The sequence below is a fragment of the Camelus bactrianus genome, chromosome 6 (assembly GCF_048773025.1).
Source record: "Camelus bactrianus isolate YW-2024 breed Bactrian camel chromosome 6, ASM4877302v1, whole genome shotgun sequence".
NCBI lineage: Eukaryota > Metazoa > Chordata > Mammalia > Artiodactyla > Camelidae > Camelus > Camelus bactrianus.
Window position 1 is genome coordinate 37,307,001 of NC_133544.1, and position 6,670 is coordinate 37,313,670.

At 37.7% G+C, this 6,670-nt stretch overlaps 1 non-coding gene across 1 annotated transcript; it reads left to right on the forward strand.

The window, feature by feature from the left end:
* The first annotated feature begins 2,977 nt into the window (after nucleotides 1–2,977).
* On the forward strand, nucleotides 2,978–3,050 carry TRNAK-CUU (transfer RNA lysine (anticodon CUU)). The gene has a single exon. It is a non-coding gene; the product is annotated as a tRNA-Lys (tRNA).
* The last annotated feature ends 3,620 nt before the right edge of the window (nucleotides 3,051–6,670 follow it).

A 6,670-nucleotide genomic window follows, 5' to 3' on the forward strand; every position in this document is an offset into this window, starting at 1 on the left:
ACCTTGTGGTGAAAGAGAAAAAAACAATGGAAGTTTGAACTTAGACCTGTTACTTATGGAGTGACTTTCAAAATGGGTGGTATTTAAACTGAAACTTGGGGTTCTTACAGGAATATAAGCTTGGCTTGTTGTAGGAACTAGCAGGTCAGTGTGGCCTGTCATAGTGACTAAGTAGGGGAGAGTGACAAGAAGTGAAATCAGAGAAGTAGACATGGGATCAGTTCTTGTGGTTTGGATTTTAATCTGATTTTAAATGGAAAGCCAGCAGCATGTTTTTAACTGCTAAATACTTAAGTGTGTCTTTCCCCAAAAACGAAAACATTGTTTTACATATCCACAGTGCAAGTATGAAAATCAGAAAATTAACACTTTTTTTTCTAGTCTACAGATGTTATTTTGATTTTAGCAAATCTCTCAGTAATGCTTTTCATAGCAAAAGAAAATCCGGGATCACACTTTGCATTCAGTTGTCATGTCTCTAGTCTCCTTTAATAAGGACAATAGTTTTATAATATTTCTTTAGGTTTCATGACATTAACACTTTTGAAGAGTACAAACCATTTGCTTTGTAGGATATTCCACCGTTTAGGTTTGTATGACTTTTTTCATGATAGATTAAAGTGAAGCTTTTTTGGCAGGAATGACACAAAAGTAACCTTGTAATCATATTAGAACCTTATGTTAGGAGCACATGATGTCAGTTTGTTTCTGTTTTGCCCTCTGTGGTTAATATCTTATAAAGAAATACCTTGAGACTATGTAAATATCCTGCTACTCAACCTTTCACTCACTATAGTATCGCAGATTCTTATTAGAATAAATTATTATGATGATTGCCAAATCATGATTTTTTAATTCTATCATTCCTTCCATAGTTATTATGGGCTTTCTACTATGAGGTCATCAGCAGTTTTTCAAGCAGTATTACATGATCTAATTTAGTTATTAAATGATCTCTCTTGCTTTTGTGTGAAGAATGATAGCTACAGAGAAGAATACCAGTAGAGATTAGTTAAGCTATTGCAGTCCGGTAGGCAAGCAGTAGTGGAGGGTGATTGGACTAGAGTGGTAGCAGTGGAGGTGAAAACATGGAGATGGATTTTAGATACGCAGGGCCTGCTGAAAAATTGGATGTAGACAGTAAGGGGGAAAGAGGAAATTCAATTGCTTCTCCTTGATAATGAAGCATTATAATTAAATGTTAGTTTTTATTCTTGAATAAATGTATTTAGATACACTTGGAAGACTAGTCATTTAATTTGCCTAATTCTCACTGAAATATTCTAGTTGCAATTTTTTCATAAGAGGTCTTGATTCAAACCAGGGTAAGCCAAGAAAGTGCTGAAGAAAGCTAAAGAGTATAGTCCTAGGAGGGTTTACTTTGAAGGTAAATTACAAGTACTCCTAACTTGTTTAGGGGCCCAGTTAAACTCTTAATTAACTTTCCTGCTTTTATGTGATAAAAACTGAGTGCCTAGTGCCTACTGTATATCCATTAATAATCAAGAATTTGGAGTTCTTTCTGAACTCATTGTCAGATGAACTGCCTATTTGGGGGCTGGATTGTTGATTTATCTTGTATCTTGGAAGAATAGAATGAATTATATTTGTCTGAAGTTCTTGATTATTTACCTGATTCATTAGAAAACTTAAAAGGTATGGGTATGGATGTATTTGTTTGTTTTAATTACTCCAAATTACTTTAGGAAGTAGTGCATATAAAATTGGTATGTAATTTACACATATCTTTCTTATAGGGTGGTAAGTTTTTTGAGGTTGTCAGAGTCTGTTTTATTACATCCATCTATTAGAATATGTAACAGTGCTTTGCGCATGGTAAGTACTTAATAAATGTGTTGAAAATGCATATAAATACAAATTCACTTCCCAGTTACATTTTGCCAAGTTATAAAAGAGTCTAAATAAACCATAGACTGCAATTTCAAGAAAAAAGTATTAGTGAATAATTGTGTTAATATTTGAAGTTGGAAAATTTTAAATACTCTACTTAAATCCTAGGTGCACTTTGAGGAATCTAAACATATATTATGTAATGCCATACTTTTTTATTATTATGTTTTAATTAAGTAGCTCAGGAAATGTGATGCGCAACATGTTTAACTTCTAAATACTGTGTTTTAGGGGTAGTATCCTAAGAGTTCTTTGTAACTCCCAGGTTTACAACTAGGCTTCAGTTGGCTGTTCTGAGCAGTAGGATGGACACCAACCCCATCACAGAAATTTGCAGAATTCCTTATCTAGAGAATTTCACTAGCATCACAGAATATATATATATATTTACACAGGAGATTATTACATTGTCCCAGGTTGTCATAATTTGTTCAGAATCAGTTTTCCTTTTCTCTTATAATTAACATTCTTTACCATAAGACGCAGTGACTCTATAATACTTTCCTCCCAGCTTGTCTTTTGAGTTAGATAGTAATAACAATCGCTGTGGGTCCTATCTCTCAATTGTTAGGCCGTATTTTAATTGAACCAGCATCCCCTTCCGTAATTTAACTTTCCTTGACTGGATCATATTAAAGGAAAATAGCTAGGCTCCACTCTTTTTCCGCGTAGCTAACTCTTAGAGGTTGGACTTTTTAAATGCTGCGCCCAAAATTGTAGGAAACCATTATGCCATTTGATAGAAGGTGAATAGCCGTGATACGAATTTATGTAAAGAAGATACCATATTCGGCAGCAAATATTTGGAAAAAAAGATTCAGTTATTCTGTGATAAGGACTTGTGTAAGTTTTCAGTTATCTTGGGATACACAAGAAACAAAAATTATTAAATCTAAGTACAATTAGATTAAGTATAAAATATTTTAAAAGAATTCTTATAACTAATTTGGAAGTTAATATCGAATAGTATGAAACAATTTTTTAACACAAACAAGGAATTGGAAAACAAAAGTATATGTCGTTCAACAGTCATCAAGAGAAGAAAAAACAAAGCAAGTTCTCAGGTGCCCGGCTAGCTCAGTCGGTAGAGCATGGGACTCTTAATCCCAGGGTCGTGGGTTCGAGCCCCACGTTGGGCGTGCGTAGTTCTTTTATTGAAGGATTCTACTTCCCCTAAACGTTTTGAGGTTTCTCTGCAACATTATAACTACGAAGAGTTTTTTAAACCAGATTAATTTAGATACTTTCAATATTAACCAGATCTCTGGAAAAAAGGCCATTTTGCAAACTAAACAGGTCTCAAACTGCGCTTGCGCGCTTAAGAATCACTCGTTCCTCTTCCTTTCCGCGATCCCTCCTTCCCTCCCCACCGCCTCCTAAAGCACAGAGGAAACTGAAAGGCCACTGTTTAAAGTTGAAACTGATTTTTGTGTGTTACTGTATACTTGCAAAACTGCTGATAGAGGGAGGCTTTTTATTTTATCATAAGCCTCGGTTTGGCAGCTTTTATAAAACTTCCGCGATCCGATGTAAAAACAGAGAGGAGGAGGACTTCGAAGAGAATGTGCCTTCCTTTCTTGTTTATTTTACTTTTTCTTCTTCTCGATATAAGGCTTGTCCTGGGGTAGGGGTGGAGGGAATGACCTCCGGAGAAATAGTGAGAAATGTTTCTTTCTGTGGTCAGATGTAGACAACCAGGGTGGAATCAGGTTTTCTTCCATTGTTCCTGGGACTATATTTGGCAGCTATCCATCCAACTGAATAGATATTAGGAAGTCAATATTCTGGTAAAGGTGAGGCGCTTTGAAACAGAAGCACGAAAGAACCGAGATGTGAAATTTGGGATGGTCAATTAGATATTGTAGGAGACAGGACTTCCGCCTTTCTCCCTTCTTCACTGACAACTTTGGAGTAATCTGAAAAAGAACGGCCAAACCACAGCCAGGCACGTTCCAGACTCTCACTTCCGGGACCGTGTAGGTGAGCAATGCTAGCTAGCTCTTACCTGAAGTACTAGTTGTGTACTCAGAGTGTTACCCACTACCTTCCCTCCTACTAAATAAACGACCAATTTTCTCTCGGTTTTTGCCTTCAACGTACAAGTATGTTATTTCTCTATTTTAAAACAAAACAAAACCTTTGACCTAGTTTCCCTGCAGGCTACCATTGTATTTCTTTTTCCTCTTTGGAGCAAATTACCTCACAGTCGCCTACGTTCAGGATTCCTCTCCTCCCATCTCTTGATCCTGACAATGCCCTGCAGCCAAAGACCAAAAAACACCTGTGGTTGAACAAGTTTGGCTTACTACTTGCAGCAAGGGAGACCTGGAGTGTCTCAGGAAGAGTGTTAGAAACTATTTTAGGATTTGGGCGTTAGTTGAGTAATTTTGGGAAGGGTCTAAAGAAGTAGGGGTTCCTTCTGGGTTAGGTGTTCTCAGAAAGCGAGAGCAATCCTATGATCTTAATAAATCTTATCTATAGGGAAAGCAGACTAAAGGAGGGATAAACTTGAAACTGGCAAAAGTCACTCATTTAGCTAAGAGAGGATGATATTTGGTGTTTTGAGCTAGACACTGACCGACTTGTCTAAATGTTGTCAGAATGCCAATGTCAAGTCCAGGCCTCTCCACTTCTGACCAACCCACTGTAGATCAGGGGTTCTCACAATCCTCTCCTCAGGTTTGATAATTTCCTAGAATAGCTCATAGAACTCAGGAAAACTACTTATTCTTGGTTTATTAAAAAGGATACAAATCTGGAATAGCCAAATAGGAGGTACACAAGGCAAGGTATGGGAAAGGAGCATGGAACTTCCATGTCCTCTTTGGCATGCCACTCTCCCAGCACTGAGTATGGTCACCATCCTGGAAGCTCTGTGAATTCTGTAGTTTAGGGATTTTTAAGTAGGCTTCATCACACAGGCATGATTATTGACTCAATTTCCAACCCCTCTCCTCTTGAGGATGGGGCTGAAAGTTCTATTTCTAATCATGGCTTAAGACTTTCTGGTGACCAACCCCCATCCTGAAGCCATTCAGGAGCCCAAGAGTTGCCTCATTAGAATAAAAGACACTTGTATTACCCAAAAAATTCCAAGGGATTTAGAAAGACATAAAATGCTCCTAACACCTCCATCACTAAGGAATTTACAAGGGTTTTAAGGAGCTTTGTGACAGGAACTGAGGGCAGTGACCAAATATATATGTATTGTTATGCTTGCCTAATTTGTCTTTGAGTAACTAGAAATGAGCCCAATCCCAGTCACCCTATTCTAACTCGCAACTACCCCACCATCCACTTTATCCCACACTATTTCTTCCACAGAGGGTATCACCTTTTAACTTCTCTCTCTTCACTTTCTCCCACACCCTTGGAATGTAGGTCCACAAAGGTGAGATTTTTCTCTTTGCTCACTAAGGTACCTGAAGCACCTAAATCAGTATCTGGCAGATGTTCAGTAACTATGTGTTGAACTAGTGAATTGAAAAAGGTGTATTCCCAGGACTGCCATAACAAACTACCCCAATCTAGGTAGCTTCAAAGAACAGAAAAGTAGTCTCACAATTCTCGAGGCTAGAAGCTTGAAACAAGGTGTAGGCAGAGTCATGCTCTCAAAGGCTCTCTTGAAGAGTTTATTCTTTGCTTCTTTACCTTTCTGGTGTCATCAGCAACCCTTGGTGTTCTTTGGTTTGCAGGTGCCGAACTCTAATCTCCGCCTCTGTTTTTCACACGTTTTCTCCTTGTGTTTCTCTGTCTCACATGGCATTTTCCTTTTCATATAAGGACACCAGTCATAGTGAATGAGGGCCCACCCAAATACCTCATCTTAATTTGATTTCATCAGCAAAGACTTTATATGGTCACATTCACAGGTATTTGGAGTCAGTACTTCAACATATCCCTCTGAGGCACACAGTTCAGTCTCCAACAGAGGACCCCATTCCTTAACCTTAGCCACTGGGTGTCTGCCACTTTACAACTATCTATAAAGTTATATTCCGCCTGAGATCTTATTTTTGTATTATTCAATGATGAAAAACTTCCCATAAGTAATCCAAATTCTACAAAAAATTTTATGTTTACTACAAAAGATAATAATAAAATAGTGAATCCATACAATTGATAATTAGTAGTACATCTATTCATGGCCATCCCACCGAGATTTCAAAGTTAAGAAAGGAAGACTTTGTTCTTATGGAGCTTACACTCCAGAAAGGAAGATAAAACCTGCAGAAAAACAAATGCAAGTTGAAAATTGGTAAGTGCTTCAATTACAGATAATATGCTTATGGGAAAAGTCTTACTTGGGAGAAAGGGTGCTGCAGAAAAGTGGTAAGCCCCAGAGGATGGAGTCATCTCACTTCAGGAATGAATATATTAGGAAACTGGATGGCAAAATTGGGTTTTCAGTTTTATTCGCTGGTTTAATATGGTTTTCAAGTTCTTTGTGATCTAATCCTAAATTATAATTAGCAGTGTCACATCTCAGTGCCAAATGCTTTTAAGATTTTGTGTAGAGAATTCAGTTCACACAGCCTGTAGCCTGGAATAACCCCCAATTACTGAAATTCTCCTCATCCTTTAGGAACAAAGTCAAAAGCCTCCTGTACTCCCTGGTCAGAACTAACTACATCAGTAAAAAAGCAATTAATGCCCATTATGGCACACACCACATTCTGCTTTGTATCATCAATTGTGTACACATCCACTTCTACTAACCTGTCAACCCTCTAAGGGCAAAGGTCCATGTCCTACTTTT